Source organism: Urocitellus parryii, chromosome 3, assembly GCF_045843805.1.
Source record: "Urocitellus parryii isolate mUroPar1 chromosome 3, mUroPar1.hap1, whole genome shotgun sequence".
Lineage (NCBI taxonomy): Eukaryota > Metazoa > Chordata > Mammalia > Rodentia > Sciuridae > Urocitellus > Urocitellus parryii.
The window spans coordinates 162,968,398-162,985,218 of NC_135533.1; the positions used below are offsets into that span (position 1 = coordinate 162,968,398).

At 44.2% G+C, this 16,821-nt stretch overlaps 1 long non-coding RNA gene across 2 annotated transcripts in view; it reads right to left on the reverse strand.

Moving 5' to 3' along the window:
* Nucleotides 1–16,821, reverse strand: part of LOC144253666 (uncharacterized) — a 240,351-nt gene that overhangs the window by 86,850 nt on the left and 136,680 nt on the right. For both annotated transcript variants that reach the window (XR_013343358.1, XR_013343357.1), the window contains exon 3: nucleotides 1,122–1,228. This is a non-coding gene — a long non-coding RNA (uncharacterized LOC144253666). The remainder of the gene's footprint in view (nucleotides 1–1,121; nucleotides 1,229–16,821) is intronic.

A 16,821-nucleotide genomic window follows, 5' to 3' on the forward strand; every position in this document is an offset into this window, starting at 1 on the left:
TCAGCTGACACAGAACAAGCGATGCCAGACCCAAGAAAATCCCAGGCACAGGAAAGGCTTAAGGTGTCAGTGACTTTGAGGGAAGTAGAGAATGAGGGGCAGGCACATGGAGGAGGGTCTTGGGGGTCAAGGGAAGGCATCTGGATACTATGCTGAGGGTGGCCTCCGTCTTGGAGTCTGTCCCTTTCATGATTAGACACCATCCAACCCATTTTGATGATTGGAACAAAGAGTTCTTGGATCCGTGACAGATCTGGGTGCTGGAGGGTGAAGATGTTTTATGATGAGATTTCTACTTTCAACCTGAAGCTGGTACCTTTGAGTATAATGCACTTTATGGGGAGAATGGCCCAGAAGGTCCACAGGACAGCCCTTAATGACAGGAGTGATTTTTTTTTTAATGCCCAAAGTCCAGGCTGCCAGGGTACAGACCAAGAGACGAAGTGACCTCTCAAAAGAAGACCAGCCAGACGCAGTGGCACATGCCTATAACCCCAGCAGCTCAGGAGGCTGAGGCAGGAGGATCACAAGTTCAAGTCAGTTTCAGCAACTTAACAAGACCCTAAGCAACTCAGGGAGACCCTGTTTTGAAATAAAATACAAATAGGGCTGGGGATGTGGCTCAGTGGTTGAGTGTCCCTGGAGTTCAATCCCTGGTACCCGCCTCCAAAAATAAGATCCAAATGATGCTTATTGGATGCCCCGCCCTCTGCCAACCAGGAATGTACCCTACCTGAATGGGACTTTTGATATATACTGGCCAACTGCCTCGATCGTAATTAATGCAATCATTTAATCACACAGGAAGCGTCTGGCAACTGAAGTAATGAGGGAAAGGATTCTCCTCAGAGAGGTGCACCTTCCAAGGACCCCTGACACTGCCAGCTCTCCTCCACCCCCCTGGGAAGGGCGACAAGAACTCACAGCCAGGCAGACTGGGTGCTAGTCTGGGTTCCATTTCCTGATGGCATGTGGCCCCAGGGACAGAAGTAAATATCTCTCCACCTCAGTTCCCCGATTCTATGAAATGGAGATCATGACACTTGGCTATAGGACCCGGAGGAGAAACAAACCCAGGAAGTGATTATCACACCTTCTCTGGGATTTTTGTTCTTACTTACACATGGCGGCTTGGTGCCACTGGGTTCCACTTTTTTTTTCCAGCAAAATGTCCATCTTTAGAGCCACCAAATTAAGGAATGACTTCTGCAGCAGCCATCGTCTTCACCTGGAAAGGAGACAGAAGGCTATTTACTTGGCTTCATTTTCTCAGCACCAACAGGGAGCCGTTAATCAAGCCCACATTGACAAGGGAAGCTGTGGGATCCTCTCTCTGATGAGACTTACCTGATTTGTTGTGTGCCCAGGGAAAATTAAAAACACAAATGAGAGTGGGGGGGGGCATGGAGTAAGAGGAGTTGGAGAAGGAGACTTCTTAGAGAAGTGAAATTAGAGTTGCTCATCTCTCACTGGTGACCTCATCTTATGATGAAAAACATCATCACGGTCTCCCAAAACATCTATGCATTTATGTGCCATTAAAATGATCCTTTGGTTTCCTGGTGACATTCTTTCAACAAATCACAATCAACAACGCTTGCCACTGTTGCGGGTAAGCTAATGGTTTGGAAGCTTTGAACTTCATTTACTCTGAAACTTTCAAATAGTGCTTTCGTTTGCAGGGGGTAAACTCCAGCCTGAATACCTCCCACCTTTTCTTTCTGAAGTTCTATTTCATGGTAGCGGATCTCAGCAAACAGAAGCAATGCGAAGCTGGGGAGCATTGAAGGAAATACAGAGGGGGACCTGCTTTGTAGGTGATTCACTGCTAACATTGCACATGTGCAGTGAACATCTGGAGCGTGCACATCAGAAAGACTGGGATTCTAGTCCCCCCTCAAACTCTCACCAGATACTCGACCTCAGCACAAATGGTATATGCTCTCTAAGCCTAACTTATGTGTAGAATGGGAATAATAACAATAATGTTTCCTTCTAAGTTGTGATTGGATTTAAATATTAGAAGCCTCATGACCATACTTAGAACAGAACATAATTGTAAAAAAAAAAAAAAACAAAAAAAAAACACACACACACACACACCTTATTACCCACTGTTAATCCTAACCATATTACCTTTAGCAAGTTACTTTACCCATCTGGACTTTTAATACTTCATTTGTAAACTAGCGAACTTAGACTAAAATCCTGAACTTAATGATTCTGACACAGCATTCAATTTTTTTTTGCCATTTTGGAGAAAAATATATCCCCGCTCTATGACCCTGAAAAGAATGAAGTCATCCTCACAGTTATTCCCAACGTCTGAATAAATCCACGCTTTTAAAATAGATCTGCAATTTTACATAAGTGCACTGACTTTAAGAACATAAAATATTATACCACACAGTCTTCTAAAGTGCTATTATTTTAAAAAAAAATCCTATCTCTGGAAGGTCGACTCCATCATGGGTATGTCTGGGCACACTGTCTGTACCAGATGGGTCAGCTGTACCCTGAAAACTTTCACATTCCCCAAAGCCATAGTAGCTGGTTATCTTTCGGTTTCAAATGTGCATTAATAGAAATACAGGTGAAACAGGCAGGTTTAGTGTTGAAGGGGCCAAAACACACACAGTGGGGCAAAACAGCATCTATTTAAATTCCAGGTATGTGCCTGGCATGGTGAAGTATGCCTATAACCCCAGCAGCTCAGGAAGCTGAGACAGGAGAATCAATCACTAGTTCAAAGCCAGCCTCAGCAACTTAGCGAAACCCTATCTATGAATAAAATACAAAATAGGGCTGGGGATGTGGCTCAGTGGTTAAACACTCCTGGGTTCAATCCCCAGTACAAATAAATAAATAAATTCTAGCTATGCCACTTGCTAGCTTCCTGATGAAAGGTGAGTCATTTAACATCTATGTGCCTGTTTCCTTATCTGAAAAATCAGGATAATAAGGCTGTCTACTCAGTGCGTTATTGTGAGATTTCAGATGAGTGTATAGATGTGAAGTTCTTAGAACACTGCTTGCTACCCCCCACCTCGGGGATGGTGGCGCTCACCTGTAATCCCAGTGACTCAGTGGAGGCTGAGTCAGGAGGATTGCAGCTGAGGCCAGCCTCAGCAATTTAGTGAGATTGTGTCAAAAAATTAAAAATGCTAGAGGTATAGTTCAGTGGTAAAGCACCCCTGAGCTGCTCAATCCTCAATACTAAAAAAAAAAAAAAAAAAAAGTACACCGCCTGCTACCAAAATAGGCAAATACAACACATTTTACCAAATGCTGGTTTGGATCTCCTCTGTTTTTCATTTTGTCTCTGCAACCTCTAAGGAGTTGGGGTGGAGATCTGGGTCCTAATTCTCTATATGTGCAAGAGACATTTAAGATATCTGGCTCACACATAAAAAGTCTGAGCATTTAAACTTCTCATAGTACCTATAAAATTATTAGAGTACTATGGGCAGGGGTGTATTTGAGAGCTTTAAGTCTCTCAGCACTTGACAGTAGAGGACCCCATTGTGAACTCGTGACCTTGTGACTCTTTAGCCTGAGCAGAGGATCCCTGGGAGAATCAACTGTTGATCGGTGACTCTTCCCTGCTAAAGCAAGATCACAAGGGAAAAGAAAATGATCTCTCTGGCTATGGCTTTCCCGCCAAGAACGCTGACGAAAATGGGACATAATATGAATTCCTTATGTCCAAATATATTACTATTCCATTTGGTCATAAAAACCAAATAAGTCTTTCTGGCCTACCCTATTTAAAACCAAATCATTTATATCTTAGACTCAAATCCCACCTCCAAATCTCCGCACACCTACATCATGTGAGCATCCAGAGGATGCATGATTTGTTGAAGCACGTGAGGTTTCTGCCCCAAAACAGATGCACCATGAGGGTACGAGAGTCCGTGTGCCCACAAGTTGGAAATCAATTATGCAAATGAGGTTGTGTGGCAAATAGAGTTCAGCTTTAGTATGTATTGGGAGAAACTTCAAGACGACAAATCAAGTGTTTAAATGACTTTTAAGTAGACTAATAATGGGCTTAATTGTTATGTCTCACATGAGACCGTTTTGTCAATGGCAGGGAAGTGGACCTTCTGCTCTCAGACATGCTGCAGCTCATTTTCACCGACTACAGAGCCCCGATACCTTCCATCTTGAGGGGGTCAAGCTTCTCTCTGGAAGTGGACAAGTTCTTGTGTCAGAACTAAATAGGTAGACACATCCCAGCTAAAGCAGCAAAGAGAGCAAAGCCAAGTGCAGGGAAAATGGTTTTATCCAACATTGGTTTTATTTAATTTCAGAGTGCTCTGAAAGCTGGGTGCAGTGGTACACTCCTGGGATCCCTGCAGCTGAGAGGCTGAGGCAGGAACATCTCCAGATCAAAGCTAGCCTCAGCCCTAAGCAACTCAGTGAGACCCGTCTCCAAATAAAAAGGGCAGGGGATGTGACTCAGTGGTTAAGTGCCCCTGGGTTCAACCCCTGGTACCCCCCCCCAAAAAAAAAGAGTGCTCTTAAGCCTTGAGAACATGAGCATGTGTATGGTTTGGCTTCAGTCTGTCTGTGACCCAGGGTCGACCTTTGGGGCAGTAACTGTCCGTCAGAGACTGCCTAATTATCCAGAATCCACTTCCATGTTTCCCAGAGTGAATTTACCTTGATCATGGTTATAGACTGTCCATTTCCAAATAAAATTTGGTAATATTTTAGATAAGGAAATCACGGTAGAGCCATGAGTCCCTTCATGATAGCAACAAGTTCTGAGAATGTATCCTTCTGTGACATTGTCATGAGCATCACTGAATGTGTTCACACAAACCTAGATAGTAGCCCACTCTACCCCCAGGCGCAGGGGCTGTGCCTTCACATATGTTGTCCATTATTGACTGACTGTGTGCATTAGATGCCATTAAGCTCACAGCCATCCAATTAAAGTTGACATCATATTGGACTGTGGCTGGAATTTGGCACAGGGAACATCTTCTTCAATAACTCCATTTTAAAACTGAATCCATCCTACTGACCTAGGTCACACTGTGATCATTACACATCTGTCTTTCAAATCTCCTGAAACATCTTTCCCCCATTTTCTGTTCTGAGATGATTTCCTTTACTCCTCCCACCCTGCCTAGTTCCCAGCAGGTAGAGATGGGGAGGGGTTCTTGGCAGGTATCTGTTTCTTAATTCAGTTCATCAGGGCTGCTGGTACCTCCCTGTTATGGTTGGATGAAAGGTGTCCCCCAAAAGCTCACGTGTGAGACGGTGCAGGAAGGTCCAGAGGAGACATGACTGGGTTGTGAGAGCCTTAACCTAACCAGTGAATGGACCCTTGATGGGATTAACTGGGTGGTGACTGGAGGAGGTGGGTGTGGCTGGAGGAGGGGGCATTGGGGGCGTGGCTTTGGGGTCTCTATTTGTCTTTGGAGAGTGGAGTCTCTCTCTGCTTCCTGATCACCATGTGAGCTGCTTCCCTCCCCCACACTCTTCCTCCATGATGTCCTGCCTCCCCTCGAGCCCTGAGGGATGGAGCCTGCTCTCTATGGACTGGGACCTCTGAAACTGTGAAGCCAAATAAACTTCCTCCTTTCCGATTGTTCTGATTAGGTCTTTTAGTCACAGAGGCAAAATAGCTAAGACACACCCTTCTGATACTTGGCTTAAATTGGGCAAGGTGTGCCTCTCTTGTACCCCAATAGCCCTAACTAATATAAGGAAGTAACCAAACTGTCAGAGTGCTTCTGTGTACACATATATACATGTCATGTGTAGGCATATAGTATATAGTATGTGTGTAGTTTATTTATGGAGAATTTAGAAACGGTAGGTACCATTTGAAGCTTTCACCTGCAGTAATCTTTCATGCTTACAAGTGTGTGGAAATGCCCTTCTCTGTCACAATTCTCCATTTCTATTCTTTGTCCCTGATCCATCATTTCTGCTTTCTAATGCATTTCTCCCCTTTCAGCATACATTAGAACTTCCTGATTGGATTTATTGTTTATCTTCCCCCCATCCTGGAATGTAAACTCACTGACATATCTCAAATGCCTAAGATAGTCTGTGACACATGGCAGGAGTTCCATAAATATGTGCTTAATTAATGAGCTGATTCACTAATGAGTATACACTCTTATTTGGTTGATGACGACTTTTCCTTTACATTCACAGAGTCCTCTGACCCACCCACAGGACCTGCCTAGGTAAAACATCTGCTCCCTTCTCTAAAGTTTTTTGAACTGCGGGTAAATTTTCACATGGGTGCTCCTGCCCAGCAAGAGAGGACTAGATCAAATGACCTCCCGAGAGCTGTCTGGCCCTTGACATTCTAATTCAGTTCCACTTAAATGTCCTAAAAGTAATTTGTGGAGAAATTCTTTTCCTCCTCCTCTCCGGATTGCACATTCATCTAATTATTTCCTTGGTAGATTGACCTCGCTCTAAAGGAACACCACGTCAGCTCTAAGCACTTACTTTACAAACTAGACACTAAAGACCCCGCTCTCTAGGGAATTAAATTGCATTCAAATAAGATTAAGGTTTTGGGACTCACAAAAGCAAGGACAATCAGAGGCTAACTAAGATGAAGCAATTGTTCGACAAACTAATCCAGACATGTTATTCACCAAGGGATGCTCCCAATTGGTCAGGGACAGAAAATGGCTGGGTGAAGTCAGGAGCCTTCTGCCTTCAGGGCTGAAATTGTGTCCCTCAATTCCTAGATGGTGAATATGGTTAGCTTCTAAATTTGGCTGATTGTAGCCCAACAGCCTCCCACTGACCCCAGGGGGAGGCGAGACCCTGAAAGGTGGACATGGAGAGGGTCAGTTGCTCCACAGAAGTGCTGGCCTGGTGGGGTGAAGTCAGAGGAATCAAGACCATTGCGGCGGCTCCTAAGATACTTATCTAACACGCTTTGATTTTTTTTTTTTTTTTTTTTGGTACCTGGGATTGAACTCAGAGGCAGTCAACCACTGAGCCCCATCCCCAACCCCATTTTGTATTTTATTTAGAAACAGGGTCTCACTGAGTTGCTTAGGGTCTCGCTTTTGCTGAGGCTGGCTTTGAATTTGCCATCCTCCTGTCTCAGCCTCCTGAGCCACGGGTATCATGCATGCACCACCGTGCCCAGCATAATATTCTTTTTAATTTCCATAACTTACTAAATGCTTGAAGAAAGTGATTTTTAACGTGTCACAAACTGCATGTAAGAAAATCCACAAATCAGAAGAGAAATTATTTAGTTTGGGAACTGTGTTGGCTCTAGATACAGCAGACATTGTATAGTCCTGCTTGTGGCAATGAGTAATAGACTACCTGGTATTGATCTGTTCAGATGTCTAGTGCATAGTCTTGACCAAGAAATATTCCAGTGCATCTTTCACAATAGCCATTGTTTCAAAGAAGCACACCAAGCTAGGCATGGTGACACACACCTGTAATCCCAACAGCTCAGGAGGCTGAGGCAGGAGGATCACAAGTTCAAACCCAGCCTCAGCAACATAGCAAGGCCTTAAGCAACTCAGCAAAACCCTGTCTCTAAATCATATATATATGATTATATATATATATATATATATATATATATATATATAGAGAGAGAGAGAGAGAGAGAGAGAGAGAGAGAGAGAGAGAGAGAGGGGCTGGGGATGTGGCTCAATCTTTAAGTGCCCCAAGGTTCAATCTCTGATACCAAAAAAAAAAAAGCACATCAATTGTGGATAACTGAAATGGGGAATTTAAATATCATAGAACATAAACAGGAAAATTAGTAGGTAAGGTTTGGGGCTCAAAAGGACATCATTCAGGAAAAGGGCCCCAGCTAAATCTCTGACGCAGTGCCATCCAGGACGATAACCCTAGCCTCGTGGTTATCAAGAAGTTAGGCTGAAACAAGAGGAGCCTACAGTGCAAAATCCACCCTGGATTTGAACACTAAGTAGTAAAGAAGGTAAAAATATATCAATGATCATTCATGTAGTGATTTCAGGTGGAATTGATAGCAATTGAGGTATACAGGTTTTAAATATATTCAATATATATCCTAAATATAATAAATCCAAAATGTATCCAATAATGTAAAAAATAGTATTAAAATAAATTTCCACTTCTTTCTTTTGGATTCTAAAAACATGTGGCTACAGGGTTGGGTATGTGGTCAGTGGTAAAGTATTTGCCTGGCAGGTCTGAGGCCCTAGGTCCAGCCCTGCAAAAAATAAAAATTAAAATGTGTTTATCAGAATTTAAATTTTTAATTTAAAAATTAAAAATGAATTTAAAAATCCATATGTGAGATAACCCAGATGTTCATCAACTGATGAATGGATAAGTACAATATCCATTTTGGATATCTGGTATATCCAAGTGGTGTGATATGAGCCTTACAAAGGAACAAATTCCACCCTTTACAATATGAATAAAATTTAAAAACAATGTGGTATGTAAAGTCAGCCACAAAAGAGAAATATACATGATATTATGTGAAGCTTCTAGAATAGGCAAAGCCCTAGAGAGAGAGAAAAGGTTTACTGGAGGTATGGGAGAGGCATTGGAGAATTATTGCATAATGGGAATAAAGTTTGTCTGGGGTAAGATAAATGTTCTGGAAATGTAAAGTGGAGATGGTAGCACAACATCCTCAATGTACTTAAATGCCACTGAATTACATACTTAAAAATGGGTGAAATGGCATATTTTATATCGTGCTTATTTATCATCATTTTTTAAAATTCCTATGTAGCTCACATGTATGGCTCACATTAGATCTCCATTGGGTCAAGCTGCTCTCGAGCTTAATTATGGGCCCAGCACACTGTCCTTCCATGGGATACTGGTGGCGTATCTCCTCCTGTAGTAGAAGACCTTAGGATTTGAGTTCTGGCTGGCTTAGATATCCAGGGCTGTACCAGGATCTCTGACAACCTCGGTTTCCTCATCTGCACAATAAGGATAAGATACACCTCACAGTGTCTGTTTTAACCCTAAAAGAGTATGCAGCATGGGTAGAATAAACACAACAGGTAACACTGAATAAATGGTACTAACTGTCCCCGTAGGCCTTTCATTTTTGCTGAGACCAACTATTTTGCAAATTCCTGAGGAACACCCCAGGTATTTCACTTAGCTGGGTAAAGGTTTAATTGCTGAATATGACCCTCTTTTGGGGGAATTGAACTCAGGAGCGCTCAACCACTGAGCCACATCCCCAGACCCACTTTGTACTTTTTTTTTAAAGACAGAGTCTCCTGAGTTGGTTAGTGCCTTGCTTTTGCTGAGGCTGGCTTTGAACTCGTGATCCTCCTGCCTCAGCCTCCTGAGCTGCTGGGATTACAGGTATGCACTAGCGTGCCTGGCTAGGGTGAATTTTCAAGATCCACCATGGCAGGCTTTAGCCATGCTAAATTTCCCTCCTCCAAGGACTAGTTAATGCTCTGGTGTCAAAGATGGTTATGTTTTGAGTGGCCTGCACCTAAGCTGATGTCCTCTCTAATCCTGATTATTCCTAGTGCAAAGTTTTGCCCAACAGAAGATTAAAAAAAAATTAGGAGAATATTTGTCACACTATGGGGTGACATCCCTGTAGGGCAGAGAAGTTTGAAAATGCTAGTTTTTCAGAAAAGAATGGAGCCATTTTCTGAGGAAGGGGGTCACATAATGCGGGATGTGGTGGCACAGGTGTGTGGTCCCAGTGGCAGGGACAAGTGGCAATGCTGGTGTGCCTCAGCTAGAGCAGGGCTGGCAGGTGCTGAGCAAATGCAGACAGAAGCATCTTTGCCTCCTGGGTCTGTCACTGATGTCAACATGGAAGGAAATGCAACCTGCCAGGAGCCCGGAACTAAGCAAGGCAGGGGTGCCCACCTCTGGAGAAGGAGCCCCTGGTGTGGGCACTTGTGTTAAAATAATCTTTAAAAACAACAGAAGGGCCTCCTGCTGCCAACACTGCTGCAAGCCAATGGCACCTTATTGGCTTCCCATTGAGCCTGTTGGACTCCATCAGCCAAAAGGAACTCATCAGGTGAACCAGGACCTCCTCCGTACTCTACAGACAGCATCCCCCAAGACGGTGGCGAATGGCCCAATCCATAGCACAGAACTGTCTGCATCTGTTTCCTTCCTGCCAGCAACCGTGCTGGGGACATCATCCTACTTAGTACTTGATGCTTATTTAATACTCTCTACTCATGGTGTCACTACGCAGCCAGTATGTAGTTCTGAGATTCACATTAGGTCTGTTTATCTCAGAACCACCATCCTAAATACTGCCTGGGCATTTTGGGGGCCCTTGGGTTATGACAAATGTGACCAGACCCTTTGGCAGATTTTAGGCTCAGCCTGGCCTTTGTTGCCCCCCAACGTACTTTTCTTGTCCTTTCTGAAATTCCTGTTAGCCATATAGAATTAATGAGGACAAATTCAAGTGCTCTGGATATATTTCTTTTCCAAAGTACAGAAGGATTGCTGGGTGTGGTGGCACATGCCTGTAATCCCAGTGGTTTGGGAGGCTGAGGCAGAAGGATCATGAGATCAAAGCCAGCCTCAGCAATTTATTGAGGCCCTAAGCAACTCAGCGAGACCCTGTCTCTAAATAGAATACAAAATAGGGCTGGTGATGGGGCTCAGTGGTTGAGTGGCCTCAGTTTAATCCCTGGTATCCCCACACAAAAAGAGATATTAAATATTTCTGTAGTGGAAAATAAATGGCCACTACCAAAGCCCTCCAAATGACATCTCTCCCATTTTAGCTCTCCTGGTCCCTGTCTGGGTCACCGTGAACCTCTTCATATTTCAAGAACTAAATTCCCAGCTTTCCCAGGAGTCCCTAGTCCTTCTCATTGATCAATATCTCCACCATACTGTTTACTGAACATTTCTAACATTGCCCCTGCAGGACTGTCATTCAGTTGCCAATGAGTTTGTCTGACTTGGCAGCCCATTTCTACATTGCTGGGACAGGGAATAGGGAGGAAGTGGGAGATGGGAAAATGAACTGACCTTGCTGAATCTATTGTGTGAGCATAGGAATATATATTTTAAAGTCTTGCATTCATTTATAGGAAGTCTCTAAGTGGAGTGTTGCAAAATCCTATGGATTAGCCAAATCTGACCTGCAGATGATTTTTTTTTTTTTTTTGGATGTCAGGGCTGGGTGATAGAATGCTTCATTAGCATGTGCAAGGGCTTGGGTTCCATCCCCAGCACTGCATATAAAATTAATATTTGAATTTGAAGATTAAACCAAAAATAGGATGGTTCAACACAGCATCCCTCTGCCCTTTGTCTCATCCCACAGCTCAGCTGAGTATACAGAATCCCAGCTCGTTCTCTGAGGGTCTTCAAATTTGGAAGTCCTGTTCTAAATACACAGAATACTCTATCAGTTCTAGCACTGTCTACCCATCGGTGTAGGCTGGCATCCGACAACACAGTCCATGATAGAGTTTCTTATTTGGGGGGGAGGGGGTGGTTACTGTGCATTAAACTCGGGGGCACTCAACCACTGAGCCACATCCCCAGCCCTTTTTGTATTTTATTTAGAGACAGGGTCTCACTGAGTTGCTTAGGGCCTCGCTAAGTTGCTGAGGCTGGCTTTGAACTCACCATCCTCCTGCCTCAGCCTCCTGAGCATGCGCCACCGTGCCCAGCTCTTTTAAATCTTAACCTCATTGCAGACAAATGCTCTTCTCCTGGGGCTTTTCTCCCTGTCCTTACGATGGTGACTCATCTCTGAGCCTGGGTCCTCCTGAGTCTTCCGGCAGTAAAGCCCATCTGGAGCTGGGGAGGGAGTCCAGGGCACTGGGTAGCTCCTGGCTTTGGGCCTCCTCCCTCGATTATTCATGTGAAGCCAAGGCTGGTGAGTCTCCAGCCACAAAGATGCAGAACCAAAACCCAGAGGGAGACACTGGCCTGAAATAATTACAGACACCACCGCTGGCGCCACTGACTTGGAAGCTCCAAGCTGAACCCCATGACTTCAGTTTAGGTCCAGGTGCCCCTGAGCCACCCCCCAGGGCTGTCCTGTTAGTGAGGAGAGGCGCTCTGAGGAGCCGGAGGATCTAGTTCATGCAGGGTCCTTTACGTTGCTCCTCTCAGTCGCCCTGCAAGGAGTCTTGAAAGCCTTGGGATTTTAGAATAAACAGCAATCCCCAACCCCTCATTTCCCCCGCTGCACTCTTGTAATTATGCCATTGGTGTTAAGGTGATTGTATGTGTTTAGACTATTCCCTGAGTGCCTATTATGCACCAAGCCCTGGGAGTCCTAGGGCAGTGCGGGGGTTCAGAGGTGAACAGGACACAGTTCGAACCTACAGCACGGTGAGTCTCACTTGGAGCCTGCTCGACGATGGCTATTGAAGTCCAGTCTTTGGAGGACTTCCGAGGCTGGAGCTATGATGGAATTCTGAGGTCAACTCTGACGGTGTCCTCCTTGACCCTGATCCCCTGTTACCCACTCGTCTACGATAATACACACAAGGGACCAAAATAATCATGAGGATTTGCTCTGTACCAAATCCATGCAAGATATTAGGTAGGCACTCTCCTTTGATAAGAATTCTTTATCAGAATGCACTTATAATATAGTAATACTGGAATATTACTCAGCCATAAAGAAGAATGAAATTATGGCATTTGCCAGAATGTAAATGGAACTGGAGACTATCATGCTTGCTAAGTGAATTAAGCCAATCCCCCCAAATCAAAAGTTGAATGTTTTCTCTGATATGCAGATGCTAACCCACAAGGGGGGCAGGGGATAGCAGTTCACTGGATTAGACAAGGGGGATGAAGGAGGAGAGAAGGAATGGGAATAGGAAAGACATGGAATGAATGGGACAGAACTTTTCCATGCTCATATGTGAACACACGACCAGGGAAACTCCACATCATGTCCAACCACAAGAATGGGAAGTTAGACTCCATGTATGTATCATATGTCAAAAAGTACTCTACTACTATGTACATCTAAATAGGACAAATAAAATAGAACCTCCTATTGTTCACTAATAATTATCTTTAAACCTGGTCTCCAGGGCTATCCCAGCTCTTAAAGCAAAGATCCAAACTGTCGAGTGCGGAGGGCACACTTGATGATTCCCCAACCCTTCCAACTCTGCACATCCACTGTCATTTCACCCGTGTCGCTGGAAGGAACATGCATTTGACAGAAAATGATCAAAACCACATGCATTTCCCTTTCCATAAATATCCCAGCAGCTTAATTCGCTGTCATCTTGAGGAAGAAAAGGGATGCTGCTCAGTATGTGACAGCGTGACCCCACATGGCCATCTGGGCAGGTTTGGGAGCCTTCTCAGTTCGGGGAACGTGCAGACGGGGAAGTTGCCTAGGGTACACTGACCTGAGTGCATAGCGCGAAACAAGAGTTATTTGTCTCTAGTAGTTGCGACCGGGTCACTGGAGGTATGTGGAGAGAATATGTCCTGATAAAGGCTACCAAATTGTTAACACTTTTAATTACGCTCGGGCACCCAGCGTTAGAGAAGCAGCTGAGTTGGCATTATTGAAGATCTGGTCAGCTGCCATTCAGTGACTCGGCCAACCAAGGACATCGACCTTGGGAAAGTTTGCTCATTGCTTTATTCAGGCTGTTTGTCTATCCGGGTAATTTTAGGAGGGTTTCTTTTGAACAATCCAGCAGCCGCTAATCCTAACAAACAACAGCTTTTTAATTCCAGACTATCCTTGATCACATAATGGTTAGCCTGGAAGACAGAGGGGAATCTCCGGGCTCAATATTTCCATCCCTTCCAGAACACAGTTTTGAAGAAACACAGGGCCATTTGGTAGGGGGAAGCAGGAAGCTAGACTCATTTTTTCTCAGATGAACAGCCAGATAACATTTCTTAGTTTAATTGTGTTGAGAAACACTTTAAAACTGAAAGACTGAAAACCTGGGCACAGTGGCACATGCCTGTAATCCCAGTGGCTCAGGAGGCTGAGGCAGGAGGATCTCGAGTTCAAAGCCAGCCTCAGCAACTTAGCAAGGCCCTAAGCAGCTCAGTGAGACTCAATGGTTAAGCACCCCTGGGTTCAACCCCTGGTATATAAAAAAAAAAAAAAAACAACTTCAAGATCTAGAGGATGTTATTTTATTTTCTTTATAATCATAGTTTGAGATGAAATAGTAATTCCTTAGACTAAAAAAAAGAAAGTTTTTAAAAGATACAGCATTCTGTTTCACATTTGTAGGCTACAGGAAAGGAATTTGTGTCACTTGTGGGCAACTATTTATATTCCAGTGGGAAGGAGAAACCCCAAACTTGCTTGGGTAAAGCCACACATTGGTATTTATTTGCTTGCAGGATGGAAGCTCTTGTCTTTGAAAACATCAAGGGTGGCCTGTGATAAAGGGTGTCAGGGCACATCTGCGGAATCCAGTGGCTCTCCTTTCAAGGACAGTACCCTGGGATTCAAATGTGCGAATCACACATAAGCTTTGACTCCTCCAAGAAAACTTTTGGGGATACAGGGGCTGAGGCAGGGAGAGAAGCCTTAGTCCTGTGTTCTTGGCTTTCCTCCGAAATGTGCAGCCAAGGGGAACCAGCCAAACAAGGGCTAAATGGGGAACAGAAAGGTCCAGGCAGGAGAAGCCATCTCTCTGTCTCACTGTACGATCCCATCCCATTTTGACCTCCACCCCACTTCCCCCATCTTATCACCTTCAGCTTCATGCAAACTTAGAGAGAACTCTGATTGAACAGTCAGCACGTCACTGGGTTTGCTGATTCTCCACTCCTTCTAAATTAGTGTCTTGGTTATTGTTACATCCAAAGTCTGATCACGTAAAACACTGTTTTACTCAGCTTTTTCACTGCTGTGACTAAAGGACCCGACCAGAGCAACAGTAAAGGAGGAAAAGTTTATTTGGGGGCTCACGGTTTCAGAGGTCTCAGTCCATAGACAGCAGGCTCCACTCCTCAGGGCTCGAGGGGAGGCAGGACATCATGGAGGAAGAGTGTGGTGGAGGGAAGCAGCTCACATGGTGATCAGGAAGCAGAGAGAGACTCCACTCTCCAGAGACAAATAGAGACCCCAAAGCCACGCCCCCAATGCCCCCTCCTCCAGCCACCACCCAGTTAATCCCATCAGGGGTTCATTCACTGGTTGGGTTAAGGCTCTCACCACCCAGTCATGTCTCCTCTGAACCTTCCTGCACTGTCTCACACATGAGCTTTGGGGGACACCTCACATCAAACCATAACAAACACCCATTTCAATTGCTCCCAATTTGGGGTCAGCACTTGGGGGTTGGGCCTGCTGAGTGGTTCTTCTGTAGAGTTCACTCGGTATTGTCATTGAGCAGGTCCACCCAGCCAGGTGTTCAAGATGGCCGCACTCACATGTGTGGTGTTTGATGCTGGCTTGAGCATCATGTATTTGCAGGAGGATATCTGGGGCCTCCATGTGAGTAGCATCATTCTGAGGCAACCGCAGGGCACCAGGGCTTTGTTTGTATCACGTGTTCTAATGTCATATTGGCCCAAGCCAATCAAATGACCACATGGAGTCAATATGGGAGAGGACCATACAAGAATGTGGACTAAGGAAGGTACTGGGGGCTAGGGGTACATGGCAGGGAACTGTTCTTTATAATCAACCCAGGTAGCATGGGGTAAGAGCTAGAGGAGGCAGGCACCAACTCAGGATCCCGCCTGTGGTTTGGCTTCTGAAATTATCAGGGAGGATGATGGAGTCATACTTTCCACACGCAGTGAGGTCCTCAGCCCTGCTACTGAATACTAGCTTGTTCAAAACAAATCGAGTGTTTCCAAAACATCCCCTCGGCCAATCTAAGGACACAGTGAATTCACACTCTGTTTTCCCTGATTGCTCATTTCTGATGGTCTGAGTTAATATCCAGATATTTCCCAAAGCACCTGTTCATTACAAAAAGAAAACAAATCTTATTTATTTATTTATTCCTTCATTGTACACTGGGGTCAAGGAGTGCTACTGCTCTGAGTGAGAATACATACGTTTAATGTTTTAGGAATCGATGATTTTAAAAGCATACAGTGGCATCTCTGAGCCCCTCCTGAGACTTCAACATGGAGCAGTTGCTTTGATATACCAACAACCTGGGCAACCAGCTACGAAATGGGCATGCCCCAACAAACTTGCTTTTGAGATATTTGTCCAGAGAACCATCTGTAAGATCAGAGAATCACTAAGTTGGAAAGAATCTCAACAGTTTCCTCTTGCTAGTCAACTTGTGGTCTAAATTATTCAAGACAGATGGACCATCATCCCTATTTTAAAGTCTCAAACTGATGTTTTCCTCTTGCCAAATTCCTTTCCCCTCACCACACATCTTTTTTTTAATGATATAAAAGAAATTGTAATCTCTGGCTTTCTTAATCCATTTATAAACTTACACAAGATAAATGGAACCTGGAAGTGTTTTTAGGATTTGGCCAAATCTCAGAGAAAGAAAAAGAGAGAGGCCTGTTCATAGGCACCAGGATCAAGCTAGTCATTTAAGACACATGCACCTTTTCCAAAAATGTCCTAATACATATGATAATACGAGCCATAAGTAACATTTATTAAGTTCTTAATGTGTGTCAGACAACACTCTGATTGCCTTGGAATTTGGAAATGGAGCAGAGATTCTGTGTCAGGCTGGATTCATATCGAACAGTGAGCTCACCTACAGATGAGAGAGCTATTAAGAGAGAAATCAGATGCAATAAGACCATGGAACATTAGGAAGAAAGAAATAGTCATTCCTATCATTTTATAGCAAATGGAAAGACACAGGGCAAGAAGAAGATTTCTTACTTTAAAAGTTCTCT